Here is a 21,580-nt window from a genome sequence, read left to right as displayed (position 1 = left end):
CATGGCTGAGTACTAAAATTAGTATCATTGTTTCAGATGAGATGATGAGTCAGTGACATGGGGTAGGAATGTGAATAACCTAGTTTTCCTCATAAAGAAATATTTTAGAAGTTCTGAACAGGCATCAAAGTGGCTTAAATTTCAGGGCACTGGTAACCATCCAATCTGGAGTCAGGGCATTTGTTTTAGAAAACATACAAGAGGGAGGGAATGAGACCATTTCCCTGAAAAATGCAAAGGAATTTAAAACTTGATATGGTTTTAGTTGATCATAGTCCCTTTGTAAAAGCACAAAAATGTCCTTTCCCATATGTTTCTAGAGTTTATATTCTGGTTTATTGATCTATTTATCTGTTTTATAATTAATACTGCATCATTTAAAATCCCTATAGCTGAATACAGTTTTACATTTAGGAAGGCAAATCCCTTCTCACTATCTCTACTTTTCAAAATTGCTTTCTAATTCCTAACTATTATGGGTAAAGCTTCTGGTGTTTAATTATGATTATTAGTTATTTGTTCCTAACAAATCTCCTTAACTATGTTAAAAATATTGTCCAGTTTCTTAATTGTAAAGGATGTTGAATTTTATCAAGTATTTAGTCAAATATACATTTGATCTTCTTTTTTCTTTGTCACTTTAAAAGTTACACTTGCAGGGGCACCTGGGTGGCTCAGGTCGTGATCCCAAAGTCCTGGGATCAAGCCCTATAGGGCTGTGCAAAGCAGGCTCCCTGCTCAGTGGGGAGTCTGCTTCTCCCTCTTCCTCTGCCCCTCCCCCACTCCTTCTCTCTCTCAAATAAATAAATAAATAAAATCTTAAAAAAAAAAAAGTTACACCTGCAGATTTCTCAGTGTTGACCCACCTTGCATTCCTACTGCTACTTCTCAATTTTTGTCACTGGCTCTTCTGATCTTCAAAATTGACACTTTTCTCATGGTACCATCTCACTAGATCTCACTAGATGATATTTTGACCCATGTCTGTGCATCTAGTTAGCAGAAAAATACTCCCTAATGCTTCCCTAATTAATATCTCTTTAAGTAGCATTACCATTCTCCCAACTGAAGCCCAAATTCCAGAATTAGATCTCTAAATTTTTTTAGGAGTTGGGGATCTTTATACAAATACACTGCTCAAGGGCTAAGCAGTTATTTGCCAGGCATCTTCTTACCCCATAATCCTGTATAAGCACTAACTGAGGACTACTGAAAGGCAGAAACCTTGGCTAACATTGTGATTTCAGCACCCTCAACAAAACCTGACAAGGGTAAGGTATTCATAAATATTAAACAAAAATCAAATGATTATATACTAAATGAACTCAACTGAGTTCTCATGAATTCTCTGTTTTGAAATATGCCACTCACCTGCTCTGCCACCTGTCAGCTCAACTCTAGCATTGTGTGTCTCCCCTGCCCCCCTACTTCCTGACCAACCAGTGACAACAGATACAACTCCTGTCCACTCACATCCAGGGCTGCATGAAGCATGGCAGCAAGTCAGAGAAGGGAAATGGGTCAACAATCCAAGCAGAATATTCACTAGCTAAAATTCCTTTAGTAAGGATACATCATCTTTCATTAAAATTATACATTATTGAAAACTGACCCACAGGGGTACCTGGCTGCTCTCAGTCCGTACAGCATGCAATTCTTGAGTTCAGGGTTGTGAGTTTGAGCCCCACTTTGGCTACAGAGATTACTTAAAAACAAAATCAGAAGGGAGGGGGAAAATGCAGGGGAAGGGGAAGGGAAGGCAACTGACCCAGAAATCCTGCTACAATCTTTTGCTTAAAGAAGTTTAAGCGAGTAAGACTGTATAATAACATGCAAATCACAACAAAATCAGAGAGAAAAGGTCTATGAACTAGGTAAGAGAATGTAAGTGTGTATACATTAGGTAGTAAACGTTCCAGACCTATGGCCTGCTCCACTCCAAGGAGCTTAGCCAGAAGCTACTCGGCTTTGAAGACCGCAGACATTGCCCTCAGTGCAGAGGGTGCTTAGGAAAGGCTGACACAGCTGGGTCTCCCTGTGAAGTACAAAGGCAGAAACCAACAGCAACGTGGGTCTTCTCAAGGGAGATCTGAGATGTCACAGACTATTCCAAACTACACCTGGCTCTCCAGGGGCCCCTGTGAAGGAAGAGGATAAACACCATGATCACCTACTCACCTTGGTACAACATCTCAGACTCGTTTGGTCCTTAACTCTCTTACTGCTCAGCCTCTACTCATGGGATCTCAGGACTGTCCACGGTGACCAAAACCATAAATGAGTTCACTCACTCTTAATGAGATATTCCTTCAAAATGTTGCCTGGACATGAGCTCTAAGGTAGATGCTCTGTACCAGGAAGATGGTACCAGCAACCACAACTACCACCTCCAAACCAAGCCTTGTTGCCCCAGTATTTAGGAGAGTATTTTATTCTTTTATGGAGAAACTCATCCACTAATTTTGGGGGCATAGAGAATACAGAGATGACATTTCTTTGGCGTGTATTAGATACTTAGCACTAATTAGCTTTCTGGATAATCTGATCTCTTCTTCCCTTCTTGCTGATTTTTTTTTTTTCTGGTTCTTCTTACGTTCTCTTTTTTTGAGGGTCCCCACAGATTTTAATATAGTTGGTATTTCATTTGGCTTTAAGAGATAAGTAAAGGTGGGGCGCCTGGGTGGCTCAGTGGGTTAAGCCGCTGCCTTCGGCTCAGGTCATGATCTCAGGGTCCTGGGATTGAATCCCGCATCGGCCTCTCTGCTCAGCAGGGAGCCTGCTTCCCTCTATTTCTCTCTCTGCCTGCCTCTCCGTCTACTTGTGATCTCTCTCTGTCAAATAAATAAATAAAATCTTTAAAAAAAAAGAGAGAGAAGAGTAAAGGGATACCTGGGTGGCTCAGCTGATATAATATGTCTGACTCCTGTTCAGCTCATGATCTCAGGGTCAGGGAATCGGACCCTGTGTAGGGCTCTGCACTGGACTTGGAGCCTGCTTGGGATTCTCTCATTCCCTCTGCCTCTGTCCCATCCCACCCTCTCAAAAAAAAAAAAAAAAAAAAAAAAGAGAGAGAGAGAGAAGAGTAGAACCTTTGGTTCAGCTGACTGAGAGTCAACGAGTAACAAGAAAGCCACTGCAACAACGGCTCCTAAATCAGGATGCGCACTGAAATCACCCAGGTTTCCTCTTAGAAAATGTAGGGCCTGTTTCTCAGCTCAACTGAAGAGATTCTAATTCATTGACAAAGAGGTTGGCCTCGGGCATCTGCCTTTATCTAGTATTTGGTGACTCTTCCAGCTAATATGAGAAACTCCATTTGAGAACCATGGTTCTATATGATTTTTAGTAATTACTATAATTAATAAGTCTTTCCTTTAAGACATTTTGTTTAGTTTCACTCTACTATATATATAATACAGGTGCTACAATGAACATCTTTCTATATTAACCTTTTAATATACCTCTATGCCTAGACAGAGTCAAAAGGAGAGACTTTAGGGGTGCCTGGGTGGCTCAGTTGTTAAGCATCTGCCTTTGGCTCAGGTCATGATCCTGGGGTCCTAGGATCAAGCCCCACATGGGGCTCCCGTTCAGCAGGAGGCCTGCTTCTCCCTCTTCTATTCCCCCTGCTTGTGTTCCCTCTCTCTTGCTGTGTCTCTGTCAAATAAATAAATAAAATCTTAAAAGAAAAAAAAAAAAAAGCAGAGACTTTAGTTCTTATGAAAACTTCTTGTGGTAAGGTCTACCACAGACAGCTCCCAACTGCAGTACATCATAGTGTCTATTTCCTTTCTTCTTTGACTCAGTATGATAGCATTTTTTTAAAAGATTTTATTTATTTGACACCAAGAGAGACAGTGAGAGAGGGAATATAAGTTGGGGGAGTGGGAGAGTGAGAAGCAGGCTTCCTGCTGAGCAGGGAGACCAATGTGATGCTCAATCCTAGGACCCTGGGATCATTACCTGAGCAGAAGGCAGACATTTAGCGACTGAGCCAGTCAGGCACCCTTATAGCATTATTTTTTTTAAAAAACTTTGATAATTTTAGAGGTAAAATGACATCTCACTGCAGAATTACTTTATAACCATAAAATACTTTTTTTTATTCAATAAATAATCATTGGACACTTATCAGGCCTTGTGAACAATGTGGGCAAAACCAAACGTGATTCCTTCTCACTTATGTAGAAAGTGTCATTAATTCAATAACCAAACAAATAAACCTAGTAAATGGTACTTTTTATCATCACTGTAGTAAGTGGTGCCACTAGATCTTACAAAGTAGGACTGGATCTATTCAGAAATGTCAGGAAATCTCAGGAAACCCCCCTGAGAAATGAAGTTAATCTTAAAGATAATAACACCCACTAATAGCACTTACTAGTATCAGGCTTTACTCTAAGCACATTAAGTATATCAATGCATTGACCTTTATGAGGAAATACTACTATTATCTCCACTTTAGAGATGAAAAAACTGAGTCAGACAGTTTAGGAAACTTGTCCAATGTTACATTGGACAAGGCAGGCAGAGAGAGAAATAGAGGGAAGCGGGCTCCCTGCTGAGCAGAGAGGCTGATGCGGGATTCAATCCGAGGACCCTTACTAGTTACCAATGTAACTTACTAGTAAGTCAAGGAGTCAGGATTCAAATCAAGGTAGTCCACTTGAGTTAATGCTAGTAAGCACAACGTTACACTTCTTAAGTGACGTTCCTAAATCCTGTACCCACACAAGGCTTAGCATGCTCCCCTCCCCTTGCCTCATCAGAAAGGGATAATGTGCTGGTCCAAAGGGAAGGCATGCAAGGTCTATGCTTACATGAAGTTCCTGAGAGTTACCGAAGAGTTTACTAAGGATGTATAGCTCTTCCCTGGCTTTTCAGAGCTGGAACCATTGATCCACATCCACCACCACCCCCTACCCCAGTACCTGATGAAGGTGCTAGAGAAGTCAAGGGGAAGATTTTCATTGTTTTTAAATTAGTAATCCCCAACTCACCCATGTTTATGATTTCTTGGTAATCATCTCTGTATTGTAGCATATTTGAACATTAAACACCACTGTTTCATGAGGCTGTGGGAGAGAAATCCATTGATTACTGATTTTTAAGCCTTTCAGGCTAAGAATGATTGATTGCCTCTTGTAATAACTCTGCCTGACAGAACTCTGGTTGCCAGAGACTGCCACTCTATTTTTGTGTTTGCCATGTACAGTAAGCCTGTAAACACTAAAGATGGATTACTCTGAATACAGTGTAAGTGGACTAGGCATTAGAAACAAAGGAACTGTAAAGGCTTAAAACCAAAGACCCTAATCCTCTGTCAGTTTGCCAAACTTTTTGAAAGTCTGAAGTGTGACAGCTTAACGAAGCACGTTCCAGGGATTTCTGTGAGGAATGTTCAGTCACTTCAGGCTCTGAACAAGTGAACGAACTAAATTAAATTCTCTAACAGATCATTGAACAAACACACACTACTCCCACAAATAAAGTACAGGAGTCCTCACCAACTAGATGCTCATTAACCATAACCGTATAATCATGAGATTGTGAACAGTAAAAGCTGTCATGCACAAAAATATTCACCAATGGGCTGACCAGTCTCCACTTAAACTCCCCCCTCAAATCCTAGCGTCTATTTCTGAGAACCTGTTTACATCACTCACCTGACCACATAACATGAGGATAAACGTAAACTGAAACTACAAAGTTTTCCAAAAAAGTAGGACTTGAACAAGTTGTTGAAAAATGCTAGAGAACCACTATAGTCAAAGTAAATCCATATTAACAGATTAATGTCAGCCAGACTTACAGCAGTTAGGAAATGGAGAGAATTCTCAAAGATGACACAGTAAATACTTTTAAAAGAATGGATTAAATCTTCAAGAACTAAGAGAGTCCCTTAGGAAAACTGAAAAAGCCAGAGTGTTTCTGCAAAAACATCACTCTTTCTGGCCAGTTTGAATGAAATGAACTTGGTGAAGGATGCTGCATTATGCTCTGATATGATTTCATCAGAAAATCTACACTTGCCAAATAAACCCTCAAGCCTCTTGTTCATTCTAAGGATTAGCACAGTGCTTCAAATACACAAACACTGTTAAATATAAGATTTTTTTAAAAACCCTATCAAAATTTTTCAATTTATGTTTTCAAGATGGAGCCTGTGCAGGATCAGTATTAAAAAAGAATAAAATTCTGGGACTCCTGGGTGGCTCAGTTGGTTAGGCATCTGACTTCAGCTCGGGTTGTGATCCCAGGGTCCTGGGATCCAGTCCCACATTGGTCTTTGCCAGCCTGCTTCTCCCACTGCCTGCCAGTTCTCCTGCTTGTGCTGTCAAATAAATAAATAAAATCTTAAAAAAAAAAAAAAAAGCAGAAAAAAAAAAGTAAAGCAGAAATATGTAATTTCCTTAACAAACAAAAAGCTCACATAGTAAAAGATTAATTCAGCACGTTAGGGTTGTTTAAACCCTGAACATTCAAAGAAATGAAAATTCCCCCTTGACCAGCTCCTGAGACAGAACCTCTAAATTCACAGAATATCTTGCCTGTTTAGAGTGTTTTTGTATGCCCAAGGCTTTGAGCCACACTGTATCAGTTTGGTATCTTGGGGGTTGGAGATCTCGTAGACTGCAATGCTTCTGTGACTGACTCTCAATAAAAACCCTAACTACCAAGGTTCAGTTGAGTTTCCCCACTTGGCATTACTTTACATGTTCTGTCACATACATGGCTCAAAGAATTAAGTATGCCTTTATGTGACTTCACCGGGACAATATTATGCCTGGTTTCTCCTGGATTTGACCCACCTGCCTTTTCCCCTTGCTAGTGTTAATCTACATTCTTTCATTGTAACAAACTGTAACTGTTTAACAGCCTTCTGAGTTCTGTCAGTCCTTCTAGCAAATCATTATGCCTAGGATGGTCTTGGGAACTCCCAACAAAGAGCACCTATCAAGTGCCCTCACTAGCTACTATAAAATTTTTGTCCCTACTTGAAGTGGGTTCACTTTAAATGCCCTTTGTCAGTTATACTCAGCTAACAAGGAACTCCCTTATGTAGCCTCATCAAAGAACCTTAGTAGATGGGTAAACCAAGAGTTCAGACTTGCTGGAATGGTTTTCCTCAGCCAAAGTGTCCTGCCATGGGTATCTACTGATAAACTCAGATTTGTTATTAGTTACAAAGCACCAGAGAGTTTTAACAGTTCACCTGTTTTACATTTGCATTAATGTGTATTTATGGTTTTGCCTACAGTTAACAATACTCCATCGAAGGCTAATAACAGGAATAATAAAGAGAAGATGTCCCAATTTCTCAGCATGGCTTTTGAGGCCTCTTGATCTGGATCCTTTAGTGGCACTGAAGCTTATTTCTCAAGCCTAATTCCTTCCCATTCAAAAGCTGAGCTCCAGTCATATTAACAAACTCATTCTAGTTCCCCACACTATGGTACCTCAGCTCCAAATGGTGAAGATAAGTAAAAAATACTGTCTTTTTTTCTGGACTAATGAAACACCTTTCTATTCAGTCCTTACAACTTGATTTAGTGGTTTCTCATCCTTCAGCATTTGAAGCTGGATAAATTTTTGTTTGGGGGACTGTTCTGTGCATAGGACATTTTGCAGTATCCACCTCCATTTGAGAACCTCTGATTTAGCCATTTCCTCAACAATGTCCCCAGAACTCGCCTAGGTGCCACTCCATTTGCTCCCCTGGGATCATATGGTATCCTACATAAATGACCACCTCCACTAGAGTGTTAACTCCTTCGGGATAAGGCTTATAACTTTACTAATCATTATAGTCTCAGCGCCTAGCCCAGTGCCTGACACATAATGAGGTCTCAATAAAGACTTGTGGACTAAATGGACAGGATCAGGATATAAAGTGTAATATGGGAGTTATAGAGAGAAAACAATGTTGAAGAAAGACAAGAAGGTGGCAAGCTCAGGGTGTAAAGAAAAATAGCAAATATTTTCATCTGCTTCAGAACAGAGTGGGTTAAAGAAAGTAAGGGCACCTGGGTGGCTCAGTGAGTTAAGCCTCTGCCTTGGGCTCAGTGGGTTAAGCCTCTGCCTTGGGCCCGCGTCATGATCTCAGGGTCCTGGGATCAAGCCCCGCTTCAGGCTCTCTGCTTAGCTGGGAGCCTGGTTCCTCCTCTCTATCTGCCTGCCTCTCTGCCTGCTTGTGATCTCTCTCTCTGTCAAATAAATAAATAAAATCTTTTAAAAAAAAAAGAAAGAAAGTAACAGAAGGGCACCTGAGTGGCTCAGTCAGTTAAGCATCTGCCTTTGGCTCAGGTCATGATCCCAGGGTCCTGGACTGAGCCCCACGTTGGGCTCCTTGCTCAGCACGGAGCCTGCTTCTTCCTCTCCCTCTGCCTGCCATTCCCTCTCCTTGTGCTCACTGTCTCTATGTCAAATAAATAAAAAAATCTTAAAAAGAAAGAAAGTAACAGGATATGAGATAAGAAAAGGAGGTTGAAATAGCAGAGGGCTATGAAAGCCAAGCTAAAGACCCTGAACTTTACTGGGAATAAGAAATCAAGGGATTGAAGCAGATAGTATTTGTTACAGTCCCTTCTACATATGCCATTCATGAGTTTACATGTTATCAAGCATGAGCAAAAAAGAGACAGCACATCCTCTGGTGTGTCTTTGGTCAACTGCTGTTTCGTACAGCATGTTGAAAGCCAACGTGTGGAAATGTGTAAGTTGTAGAATTTGGCATGCACTTAAGGAAATTAATCATTTCCACAGCCCTTACTCTCTAGGATGGTGGAGTAGATTACAAATGTCCAACTTTTAGTGTGCTGAAGAGGGATTCAACAGCTGTGAGCTGCAAGTCCCTTGACCAAGCCTAATTCATTTACTTATTTATTCAGCACCAATAACTGAACCTCTATTCTCTTCCAAGTACTGTGCTTGTGCCAGAGATGCAATATTAAATAAGAAAGATGTAGTCTCTATTCCCACTGAGTTTAAAGTCTGGCTAGAAATGCTTACAATTAGGCAATTATATAACACTGTGGTGTGAGATATAGTGAGGAAATAATTAGAACTTAAGGTTCTCCGTCTGTAAAATAAAGGGGTTAAATAGTGATCTCTCAGGACCCTCTCAGATCTGACATTTACTTCAAGTCTAACAGTATAGAAAATCTTTTAAGACTTTTCAAGTTGCTAAACATTTTCCTCCGTTTTATAGTAAAGAAGGTCACAGATAAGAAAAGGGGTCAGAAATGAATCTAATATACTATGGAACTGAGGAAAGGAAGATTTTCGTGCACAAAGATTGGGTACATAGACAAAAAGGACAGCAGAGACAGAGATAAGGGTTCACACCTTCTTGAACTAATTAATGGACAAAATAGCAATGCAAACATCACAGGGAAGATGTAAACACTGTAGGAAAATCCATGTTCCAATGACTTAGTATTTCAGGTGAACTCTCTTGCAAATATTACAATAATCATCCATAAGGAGGTATTTTTATAATCAACATTTCATATCTTTATTCATTTAAAAATATAAAGATTAAGCATCTTCTGTGTACAATAAATTGTGCCAGATGCTATAGCACAGCAAATATATATCAGACATGGGTACTGACCTTAAGAAGCTCATGGCTTGGTGGTTAATGAAGGAGTTAAGCATTTTACAGAATTCTTTGTACAAACACCAGACAATATCCCATTCAAAACATTATATATATTCACAAGATCTGGCTCACTCAACATCTATTTATTTACATTTAATGGTTAACTGTTTACTCAGATGTGTATGTGAAATAGATGGTAATTTCTGTATATCCATGGAATATTAAGAGATTTTAATAATACTGTTTTTCCAGGAGCTCCTGGGTGGCTCAGTCAGTTAAGCAACCTGCCTTTGGCTCAGGTCATGATCTCAGGGTCCTGGGATCAAGCAAGCCTCACATTGGACTCCCAGCTCAGCGAAGGGAGCCTGCTTCTCCCACTCCCTCTCCCCCTGCTCATGCTCTCTCTCACTGTCTCTCTCAAATAACTGAATAAAATCTACACAAAAATTAATAATACTGTTTTTCCAAAAGCTGTGCCTATAACGTGGCCTTGGTTTTTTGTTTTTTTTTTTTTTTTTTTTAAACATAAATAGGTTGAGAAGTTTGGGTTGTTGCTGGCAGGAAGCCTCTGGATGAGCACTGTTCAAGCTATCCAGAGTTTCAATCTACTCAGGGTGAACACAGGCCATGAAGAATGCTTGATTTATGAAATCCAAAGTAGCAAACTGTCTGAAGCCTCAGCATTCCTTTCTGAACTACCAAAACACAAAGATGAGGTAAGAAACTCATAAAGCCAGTCATGTTGATTCCCAGAGTCTCTCCGTTTTGAGTTTAAGCTCTCTCATCTTGCAGATGGTAACTAAACTCTTCAGCCCCCAAATACTACAAATTCAACAAAAGAAAATAGTAAACTCCAGAATATCATTAGCTCCAGGTTTGAAAATACATTAAATTATCCTATAGCAAAAGAAAGAGATGTGCCTCTTCCAGGTACAACCTAAATGTGTTTAAAATCGGGGCGCCTGGGTGGCTCAGTGGGTTAAGCCGCTGCCTTCAGCTCAGGTCATGATCCCAGGGCCTGGGATGGAGCCCCGCATTTGGCTCCCTGCTCAGCAGGAAACCTGTTTCTCCCTCTCCTACTCCCCCTGCTTGTATTCCCTCTCTCTTTTTCTCTCTCTGTCAAATAAATATATAAATAAAATCTATTTTTTTTAAAGATTTTATTTATTTATCAGAGAGAGGGCGGGGAGAGAGCGAGCACAGGCAGACAGTATGGCAGGCAGAGGCAGAGGGAGAAGCAGGCTCCCCGCCGAGCAAGGAGCCCGATATGGGACTCGATCCCAGGATGCTGGGATCATGACCTGAGCTGAAGGCAGCCACTCAACCAACTGAGCCACCCAGGCATCCCATAAAATCTATTTTTAAAAAAGTGTTGTATATTCATACAATGGCCAGCAATAATATACTACTGATATACACAACTACAACGAATAAACTTCAGAGATATGCTCAGTGAAAGAAACAAGGAACATCAGAATACTTACTATATATTCCATGTATATGAATTTTAAGCACAGGCAAAACAATCTATAGGGACAAAAGTCAGAATAATGGTTGTCTCTACAAGGTAGAGACAATGACCAGAAAAAGGGCACAAGGAAACCTTCTAGGGTAAAGGAAGTACTCCACATTTAATGTTGATGGTGTATACATGGTTACATACATATGTAAGAATTTATCAATCTATATACTTTTAAGAATTGTGCATTTTACTGCATGTAAATTATACCTCAATTTAAAAAAAGACTTGAGGGGCGCCTGGGTGGCTCAGTGGGTTAAAGCCTCTGCCTTCGGCTCAGGTCATGATCCCCAGATCCTGGGATCGAGCCCCCCATCAGGCTCTCTGCTCAGCAGGGAGCCTGCTTCCCTTCCTCTCTCTCTGCTTGCCTCTCTGCCTACTTGTGATCTCTGTCAAATAAATAAAATCTTTTAAAAAATGTTAAAAAAATAAAAATAAAAAAAGACTTGAAGTCTTTTGTAAGTAGTCCTACTCTAAAAACCTACTCTTATTACTTTATTACTAAACTGTACAGTTACTAAACTGTACAGTTTCATGAACATGAACCCAAGGGAAATGAACAGGAAGTTAAAACAATGTCTGGCTACACTCACTGCCTGGCATATTAAACTCATTCACCTGAGTACTTTGCTCTTTGGGTGTTATGCAGGGCTTGAAGCCCTCCCTTCTAAGAGGTACCATCATTTCTGTAGTGTCTATTGATCTCTTAGAACTCTGACAGCCCAGCTGTTTTCAATACCCTCTTTCTTGTCTTGGTTTTCCCAAAATAGATGCTGCAATAAATAAGGGTGTTTGTTGAAACAGAGGGCTCTAAATTAATTTGCCAAAACCATTCACTAGGAGCCAATTCATAAATAGATCATTACACTGACTATACCAAATTTATACTTTCACTTTTTCAGTATTTCAGTGAAGTTTTAGTATTTGCTTCATAGCATTTTAAGAACTATTTAATTTGCAAAAAGCAAAGAGTTGTAGAGTGGTTTAGTCTTCTTATGAATATATTCTTCATGAATATATTCAATAGATGTGAATATATTCTTTATGATTATATTCATGAATATATCCTCTTATGAATATATTCATGAATATATTCTTCTTTGCCCTATTGGGAAAATGTTTTAACGTAGTTTAAAATTAATGAATATCAATATATTCATGAAGCTTTCATAAGTTTATATTCACATTCATGAGCTATGTTCTTGACCATATTGGGACATTTTTGAACTTGGTTTAAAATTTAATGAATATCAATATATTCACTAAGACTATATTCATATTTTCATCAGCATATATTCATATTCATGGCCTGTACTCTGAAGCCATACTGGAAAATGTTGAGCTCAGTTTAAAATTTAATGAATATCAACAGATTCATTAAGGAGATATTCCTAAGAATACAATCATATTCACTGCATATATTCAAGAATATATTCACAAGGCAACAGATCTATCCAATAATTTTTACCTTTGACAAAATGAACATTCCTTAAAACAGTGCTAAGAATGTATTTATTTTTATTGGTGAACTGATATGCTGCCTTCTAGAAGAGTTTTCATCTCCAACCAAGTACATATCAGCCCCAGGATTTATCCAATGAAATTCATCTGGACATGTGCCAGTGGTATCCCAGTATCTCTCAGCTCTCACAGTCTCTGTAACATGTATGGCTTTCATGTTTTACTCAAACATTGATTTGGAATATATACAGGACTAACAATGTTAAAACTTCTAGCAGCCTCATCAGCTGATTTTCACAATCTACTTTCAGGTTTGATTCCCAATCTACTTTTTAGAATTGTTTTTCATCTATTTTTTTTTCTTTTAATTCTCTGATTTGACTACTCTGTTTCACTTAACTGTTTTAATGTTAAAAAAAAAAAACCCTTAACTCAATAAATAATATTTATCAAAAACATAAAACCTTAACACTAGAGTAAGAGACTGACATTAAAAATTAAAAAGAAGGGTGCCTACTCATCAGTATCATTCAAAACTGTTCTAACTGTGCTAGCCTATACAATAAAACAAAATGTAGACAAAAATATTGGAGGAGAATCACAAAGACAGCATTATTTCCACATGGTCATCTACCTAGAAAAAGAAAAATAAATCTTTTAATGGAATTAATAACCAGAATATGAAATTCTAAATAGCTTGGAAATTTACCTTAAAAATCAAAAGGACTAGAAAAATAATTTTATAATTTTGGGATGCTTAAGGCATTTTCCTCTTTAAGCATGATTTTAACATTTTAATATGTAAATATTGCAACGTGATCATAGAAAACATTCTAGTGAGAGTTTTTCCAAATTTTTACTATTGTCAAATATAGGTCAAATTTGACAGACTGTGTATATGAATATGTGCATGTATGACTATAGGAACATGGAATAATTATGGAAGGACACATACTATCATGTCAACATGGGTTACCTAGATAGGTGACGTGAATGTGGGGAAAGGGTGACTAGAGGGGAAGGAAGTAGCAGCAATGCAATATAAGTTCTGCTTAAACAAACTGCACTTAGAAAGAAATCCATGATGTGTTCCATCTGCAACTTACTTTCAAATGATTAAGAGTCTATGTATATACATACATGATATCATATACACACATACGTAACACACATAAAAACAGGTAAAGCAGGGTGCCTGGCTGGCTCAGTTGGTAAAACATGCAACTCTTGATCTCGGGGTGGTAAGTTTGAGCCCCATGTTGGGTACAGATTACTTAAAATCTTAAAAAATAAATAAAATAGGGGCGCCTGGATGGCTCAGTGGGTTAAGCCGCTGCCTTCGGCTCAGGTCATGATCTCAGGGTCCTGGGATCGAGTCCCGCATCAGGCTCTCTGCTCGGCAGGGAGCCTGCTTCCCTCTCTTTCTCTCTGCCTGCCTCTCCATCTACTTGTGATTTCTCTCTGTCAAATAAATAAATAAAACCTTTAAAAATAAAATAAAATAAAATAAAATTTTAAATGGGTAGAGCAAAAATGAACAAATGTTAAATATAGTTTTTAAAAATTATACATAGTGATTTCTCAATATTGAGACAGGTTTCTGAACAGACAGCTAAGTTTTGTTACAATGATTTCTAAGGGTTACTTAGAGGGCCATTACTAAGGAAAGACGAGCTACAGATCTGTACAGTTGTTTTTCTTTCTTTTTTTTTATTTTACTTATTTGACAGAGAGAGATAGTGAGAGAGAGTGCACAAGCAGGGGGAGCAGCCGGCAGAGGAAGAGGAGCCTGATGCGGGGCTCTATCCCAGGACTCTGGGATCATGACCTGAGCTGAAAGCAGGTACCCAAATGACTAAGCCACGCAAGCACCCCTGTTCTGCATAGTTCTTGATTACCATTTTAATGTACTGATAAATCTCATTATAAATAATTCATAGGCATACTACAAAAAGGCACACTTATTTATCAAGGTACACACAAGGCAAAGTTACACCATGCACAGTGGCACAGCAGACTAGAGTAATCCCACTAACACCATGAAGCCAGGCTACTTAGAACGCAAATCCAGTTTTTGACATTGCAATCCTAATTCCAGGGCTGAGCTATCAAATGCTGTAGTAATATCACCACTGTTAGGTCAGAATCTTAATAAAATAGTCTAACCAAGTGCCTTCTTAGCACGGTAGGCAGCATATCAGTCTCATAAAACAGTCTACCCCGGGGGTGCCTAAATGGCTCAGTTGGTTAAAGAGTCTGACTCTTGACTTCAGCTCAGGCCCTGATCTCAGGGTTCTGAGATAGAGTCGCAGGATGGGCTCCAAGTTCAGCAGAGAATCTGCTTGAGATCTTCTCTCTTCCTCTCCCTCTGTCCCCTGCCCACCACCCCCACTTCGCTCCGCTCATGCATGCTCCTTCTCTCAAATAAATAAATAAATCATTAAAAACAAAAACAAAACATCTACCCCACCCCAAGGAGGCAACCAGGGAAATGGCCACTCCAGTCCCTATTCTCTTGTATATCATGATACTTCCTAGCAACAGAAAGAACAAACGTTAGGCACTGGCCATTAGAGACCAGGGTCATTTTAGGAAGAAAAATAAGGAATTTTACTCTAGCTTAAGGACAAAAAACCACATTCTCTTTGAATTTATCCATATACATTAGGTTAAAAAGAAAAGTATGGTTTACCTTACCAGAAATTTTAAAAAAGGCTTTACATAAAGAAAACAAAATTCATCTGCCTTTAATTGTGGTACCTTTGCAAATTTTTTGAGGACTGGAACATATTTTTTGTAAACTGTAATCTTCTATCTATGACCTATCCTATGGACACCCAGAAACATAGCCTGCAAAAGACTGCAACTTACCAGCCTCAATTCACCTCCCTCCTCAACACCAGAAGCTAAAAAAAATTAAAAGCAGCTTGATAATGCTAGCTATTTTTTTAAAGATTTTATTTATTTATTTGACAGACAGAGACCACAAGTAGGCAGAGAGGCAGGGGGCGGGGGGAGACAGGGTTCCCTGCTGAGCAAAAGCCCGATGCGGGGCTCGATCCCAGGACCCTGAGAACATGACCTGAGCCGAAGGCAGAGGCTTAGCCCACTGAGCCACCCAGGTGCCCCAATGCTAGCTATTTTTAATCCAAAAAGGCTCCCCAAGGTATCTATTGAGGCCATCAGTCTCCAATGAGAGGAATGTGAGGCTGGCCCTCAAAATGTGGTCTGTCTGGCAGCACTGGCAGCAGCAACAGTGGTAACACCCAGGCTTCACTGTGCAGCAGTTAGAGCCTTTAGTCTCCAACCCCGTCCAGTTGAGCAGACATCAGTGAAGTCCTGGTTTCACTATATCAACACTGAGTGTTAACCTTTATTCTATGGCCCATTTGTGCATATAACTGAAGTAAAAATCCATATGAAAAAGATCTTTTAAAATGAAGTAAGATGTACTTAAAAACTTCCAAACTATAAAGTATTATTATTATTATTATAAAAATAAGAACTGGCTCACAAGTGGAGAAAACCAACCTGAGTTAAAGAATATCTTTCTAAAGGCCTTTTAACTTTCAGTATCTAAATGGAACAAACAAATTAGCACCTGATAAAAATCTTTACAGAATATGCTTTTTCCTAAATTTAAAAATATGCCCTCATTGCCTCATTAAACAAGTAACATGGTCATTTTTTTTTTTTAAGATTTTATTTATTTGACAGAGAGAGAGAGATCACAAGTGGGCAGAGAGGCAGGCAGAGAGAGAAAGGGAAGCAGGCTCCTCGCTGAGCAGAGAGCCCGATGCAGGGCTCAATCCCAGAACCCTGGGAACACAACCTGAGCCAAAGGCAGAGGCCTAACCCACTGAGTCACCCAGGTGCCCCTGCATGGCCATTTTTCTAAAAGTGAAAAATAACAGAAAAGTTGTGTCACACTACCTAAGAAGACATTCACTGTTAACATTTTGGTATTTTCCAAATGGTCTTTTGTTTGTATCTGTAATCAGTTTTCTTTTAAACAAAATTATAACCAAACTAAATATTATTATTTACATCCTGTTATCTTAAGCATTTCCCATGTTGCTAGACAATCACTTGCCATATGTTATTTCACCATCTATAACTCAAGAATAAGCTGAATATATAATATATAATGGAATTACTGACAGTTTCATAACAGTCTCTGAAATATTTAGTTAGAGATAAACATATGAAGAATTTCAGGCTTCTACAAGCTAAACTTAATTTCTGGCAAGCATGACTGGTAATTATAACCAAAAGCCAAATATTATGAAGTCCTTTTTTTAGACTAAGCAAGCTTACCACTCAGCATATATAATCACTGAAACACTTCCCGTATAATATCTGCTCAGCCACTGGCAACTGTAAATGTCCCTGAAACCTAGAGAAATGTAAAAATTCTCTAGTATGATTTGCAAAGTGAAAATTATACCTGACAAACTGAAAGTATATACTGGTCTCAATATTATTCTAGGAAGTATTTATACATTATTTATTCTGAGAAACGCAATATATTCTGAGAAAATTCATACTCATATATATATTTTCACCTCCTAAAAGTAGCTACATAAATCAAAATCAAAAGTAGCTACACAAAACCAAAAACAATATTGAAAATTTATCTACTTAATAATCTTGAGTTCATATAAGCATATCAAATTATTTTCAAATTCTGTATAAAATCATTGCAGGGAAATTACTTCAATTTTCAAAAATATATACTTGAGGGGACGCCTGGGTGGCTCAGCTGGTTAAGCGGCTGCCTTCAGCTCGGGTCATGATCCCAGCGTCCTGGGATCGAGTCCCACATCGGGCTCCTTGCTCCGCGGGGAGCCTGCTTCTCGCTCTGACTCTGCCTGCCACTCTGTCTGCCTGTGCTCACTCTCGCTCTCTCTCTCTGACTAAATAAATAAAATCTTTAAAAAAAAAAAAAATATATATATATATATACTTGAATATCCCTACAGTACCAGAAAATAAGAAAGTATTCACAAAACAAACCAATGGGAGCATGCCAAAAAGACACAAAGGCCAACTCAGAGTTCCCAATGGCCAAACCAGAACAATTCGAACAATAAATAAAGTAGTATTGAATTACAAAGCAAAGTACAAAATAACCATGAACCCATATTGATATAAATAAATAACTAAATAAATAAATAACTGGGAGAAAATAGACAAATCAACATACAGAAGAATTTCTACTGTACAAAAGGAGAGCATAATGCCCCATCACTTAGGTGGGCTCCACATAGTAACTTCCTTCCAAAAAGTAAAGTATGGGGTGGAGGGGGGTACTTTACAGTGTAAAAACCTGACAAACACTACTTCAGTCAAGTGACCAAGGTATCAGTAGCAATAATTCATGTTGATAACATGTACCACTTATACAATATGATGAGAATGGTACTTTACCTCTGTGATCTTCTTCCCAAGAATCCATTATCCCCATCTTATCATGACAAAAATTTCAGACAAACCCATACTGAGGGATATTCTCCATTCTACAGAATGCACTAATATTCTTAAAATTGTCATGGTCATCAAAAGAAGGAAAGTCTGAAAAACTGCCACATCAGAAGAGCCTGAAGGGCATAATGACAAAATGTTATATGGTATCATGGATGGGATCCTAGACAGAAAAAGGACACTAGGTAAAAATGCAGGAAATCTGAAAAAAGCACAGACTTTAGTTTGATGTATTTGGTTAATTAATTGTAACAAATGTACCATATTAATGTTAAGTTAATCATACAGGAAACTGGATGTGGGATTTCTGTAAATCTAAAAGTATTCAAGAATTAAAAATGGCTTTGAAATGGATATATAGGTATTGACAGATCATACACACATCTAAGTTCCAAAAGACAAGAGACTTTGTTTTGTTTACTATTCCATACTCCATTGTTAGAACACATTTAGGCAATCAATAAACATTTTTGAAATGAGGAGCGCCTGCGTGGCTCAATCAGTTAAGCACCTCCCTTCAGCTTAGGTCATGATCCCATGGTCCTGGGATTGCGCCTGTGTTGCGTTGGGCTCCCTGCTCAGTGGGGAGCTTGCTTCTCCCTCTCCCTCTGCCCCTCTATCACACTTGTGCTCTCTCTCACATGCATAAATAAAATCTTAAAAAATATTTTTTTTTGAAATGAGTAAATGAACATATATGTTTTATGACCCTGGTTTTATTTCTGATTTTATTTCTATAATTCCATTCACAAAAAGAGTATGCTGGGGATTCAAAAACAAATTAAAACACGAAATTCACAACTGCTTTGTATTATTATGAAAATGTATACCGGGGTCGCCTAATCTTGCATGAGATGGTAAATGGTGAAGAATTCATAGGCAAAGGCAGGCAGGCAGGCCCAAAACAACTGAGGTGTGGAGAGAAAGCATTTCTGTCTATGCAGCCCTAAATGCAAGACAAAGCATAGTGATGGATGGTGCCTGAAAGGCAAGAAGGCATCAGACCATCTAGAGCTCTAGGGAGTCTCTGGGGGTGGGGGTGGGGGTTTAAGGAGGGCAGTGGCATGGTAATAAGAGAGGTAACTTCAATATATCACATCTCTCTGGAGACACGGTAGAGCAGGATTTAGGCAGAGTGACTGGTGTGGAGTTGTGAGAGCACAACAGGCAAAGATGGGAACCTGCGACAGTGTGGAGGGGACAAAACTATGAGAACTATGTAGGACCCAGTATAGGCAGGTTTGGCAATTACTGAATATGGATAGCCATGTTTTGTTTTGTTTTTTTAATTTATTTATTTGACAGACAGAGATCACAAGTAGTAGGCAGAGAGGCCACAGAGAGAGAGGAGGAAGCAGGCTCCCCATGGAGCAGAGAACCTGATGTGGGGCTTGATCCCAGGACCCTGGGATCAGGACCTGAGCTGAAGGCAGATGCTTTACCCACTGAGCCACCCAGGCGCCTCAGGATAGCCATGCTTTTAACTCATTTCTCCACTTCGCCCTTTGCCCTCTTCAACCTGTTCCCCTTTAACAAACAGAAGTATCTTTTTAAAAAATAAAGCAGATCATCTTGAACATACAAACCACCTTAAAAACCTTCCAGATGGCTTCCCATTACATATTCCAAAACCAAACTCTTCAGTGTGGTCTCCAAAGGGCATCATAATCAAGTTCCTTCTTTCTTCTCCAACTTCATTCTGTGCTACCTCCCTCCAGCTACAATCCTTTTCTTTCAATTCCTTAAAAATGTCAAGCTCCTTCCTATTCTAGAGACATTTATGCCTGAAACATTCTTCTTCCTATATGTTTCATGGAAGTCAACATAAATGTTACCTCCCAAGAGGCCCCCCAAAAGGGAAGTCTCTGTCTTACCACTATTATTCTCCATCACAGTATCCTGTTTGTTCTTTGTTTGCACTTAAGATAATTTGCAAGTACAGTTGATTCTTTTATCTATGATAATTATGTTCTGTAAAGTCACTGCCAACACTAAACTCTGAAATTGCTAGAGGAAATATAGGGTTAGGGTACTGTGAGCCACTGATCATACAATTTTTGGCAACTGGTCAACATATAACCTTGTTTTATTTGCTTCTGTTTAAAGACACCTATTCAATATACCATAAATTGTGGAATAATTAACATTGAACTAGGCCAACAGTCTTATAACTCATGTCTGAACAAAGCTTATCTAGTAGCTACTTTCTCCATAAGACACATTACAGCCTCCTTGTGTTCAGGCACATTAGATAGCATGTTAGCACTACATTTGGGGACCATTTTAAACAGTGAAATCACCAACAAAAAGCAGAAAAATCCAAAAAGTATGGCATCACAATGAGTGTGAAAAGAACACTTGTTTACAGTATGAGAGCTAAAGAAGCAGAGCATCGTCTTCTGCAACCTCAGCTGCAAACATGTGCATCAATTCAAATTTTTTGCTGCTGTATACATGTCTGCAGATGACTATGAAAGTACTGCAAGTACAGATTTTGCAGTTACAAATTAATTTTAGTCAGCAGGTGGTTTCAAAAATAAAGAATCCACAAATAATGATCAACTGTATTTGACTACCATTGTTTGCTTTATAATCTGTAAAACCACAAGAATAGGACAGAGGCCAGGATTTTCTGTCCTCTTAGCATCCGGTACACAATAGAGTAGACATTCAATAAATAATTGAGAATAAATAAATGTAGGCATGCCCAACAGGTAGGTGGATATAAAAACCTGAAGGTCAATCAGAGAAGAAGCCTAAGATTAAAAAAAAGACATGCTAAATAATCATAGATTCGATAAATGCTAAAAAGAATTTAATCAAGGTACTATGACAGAGAATTACAGGACAGGCCTAATAAGGACAGTCAGAGAAGGCCTTTCTGAAAAACTATATATATATATATATATATATACACACACATACATACACACATATCTATATCTATATATATATATATATCTCTCTTTTGTTCTTTAGTATCCTCCATGCCTGGCATAGAGCCCAACATGGGGCTTGAACTCACAACTCTGAGACCAAAAAAACCTAAGCTGAGATCAAGAGTCAAACACTTAACTGGCTGAGTCACACAAGGGCCCCCTTGAAAAAGTGATTTTTATGCTGAAAATGGAGAAATATGAAGGAACAAGCCATGTAAAGTGGATGGGGGGAAAGTTCCAGGGATGGAGAATACCAAGTGTAAAGATACTGAGTAGGAAAGTATCTTGGGGTGCCTGGCTGGCTCAGTTGGTGGTTCTCTTGATCTCAGGGTTGTGAGTTTGAGCCTCATGTTGGGTGTAGTGTTTACTTAAAAACAAAATATTTAGAAAAGGAAAGAGAAGTGTGTTAATGCGTAGACAATACTGTCTATTTAAACGCTGAGATGAAAAAAAACAGTAGGTGAACACGTTAGTGCCTGAATGAGTTAATCACAAACACTTTCTAAGCCTCTTTATATAGAGCAGCAGTAACTTCAACCAGTTTAGCACCTCCCAGAGATGTACAAAGGGGAT

At 38.8% G+C, this 21,580-nt stretch overlaps 1 protein-coding gene across 4 annotated transcripts in view; it reads right to left on the bottom strand.

The window, feature by feature from the left end:
* Window positions 1-21,580, bottom strand: part of KIAA1958 — a 164,245-nt gene that overhangs the window by 98,971 nt on the left and 43,694 nt on the right. The window lies entirely within an intron of this gene.

The sequence above is a fragment of the Mustela nivalis genome (assembly GCF_964662115.1).
Source record: "Mustela nivalis genome assembly, chromosome: 13".
NCBI classification, from domain to species: domain Eukaryota; kingdom Metazoa; phylum Chordata; class Mammalia; order Carnivora; family Mustelidae; genus Mustela; species Mustela nivalis.
This window is presented reverse-complemented; position numbering and strand designations above follow the sequence as displayed.